General features: G+C 51.6%; 1 protein-coding gene across 1 annotated transcript in view; it reads left to right on the forward strand.

The window, feature by feature from the left end:
* ERLIN1 (ER lipid raft associated 1) overlaps nt 1-529 on the forward strand; it is a 37,521-nt gene that overhangs the window by 22,099 nt on the left and 14,893 nt on the right. The gene's annotated exons all lie outside the window — the stretch shown is intronic.

The following is a 529-nucleotide window of genomic DNA, read 5'->3' on the forward strand; positions in this document are numbered from 1 at the left end:
GTCACCACAACATGAGGAACTATATTAAAGGGTCGTGGCATTAGGAAGGTTGTGAACCACTGCTGTATGGGCTAGCCAGAGGCCTAACAACAAAGGAGCATTTATATACTCCAGATACTTCCAAATCACAGGCCTTTCCATCATACAGTTAGAGGAAAAAGTCAAGTTAAAATTCAAAGGTGCTAAATTTGATTCCTATCTCTAGGTAACTTCGGGCAAATCATTTAACATTTCAACCTCAGATTCATTATATATAAAACTAGAGGCCCGGTGCACGAAATTTGTGTGGGGGGAGGGGGGTGTCCCTCAGCCCAGTCTTCACCCTCTCCAATCCGGGACCTCTCGGGTGATGTCCGACTGCCGGTTTAGGCCCCATCCTTGGGGGATCGGGCCTAAACCAGCAGTCGGATATCCCTCTCGCAATCCGGGGCCACTGGCTCCTAACCGCTTGCCTGCCTGATTGCCCCCTAACTGGTCCCCCGTTGGCCTGGTCGCCCCCTAACTGGTCCCCCACCAGCCTGGTTGCCCC

The sequence above is a fragment of the Myotis brandtii genome, unplaced genomic scaffold, assembly GCF_000412655.1.
Source record: "Myotis brandtii unplaced genomic scaffold, ASM41265v1 scaffold902, whole genome shotgun sequence".
NCBI lineage: Eukaryota > Metazoa > Chordata > Mammalia > Chiroptera > Vespertilionidae > Myotis > Myotis brandtii.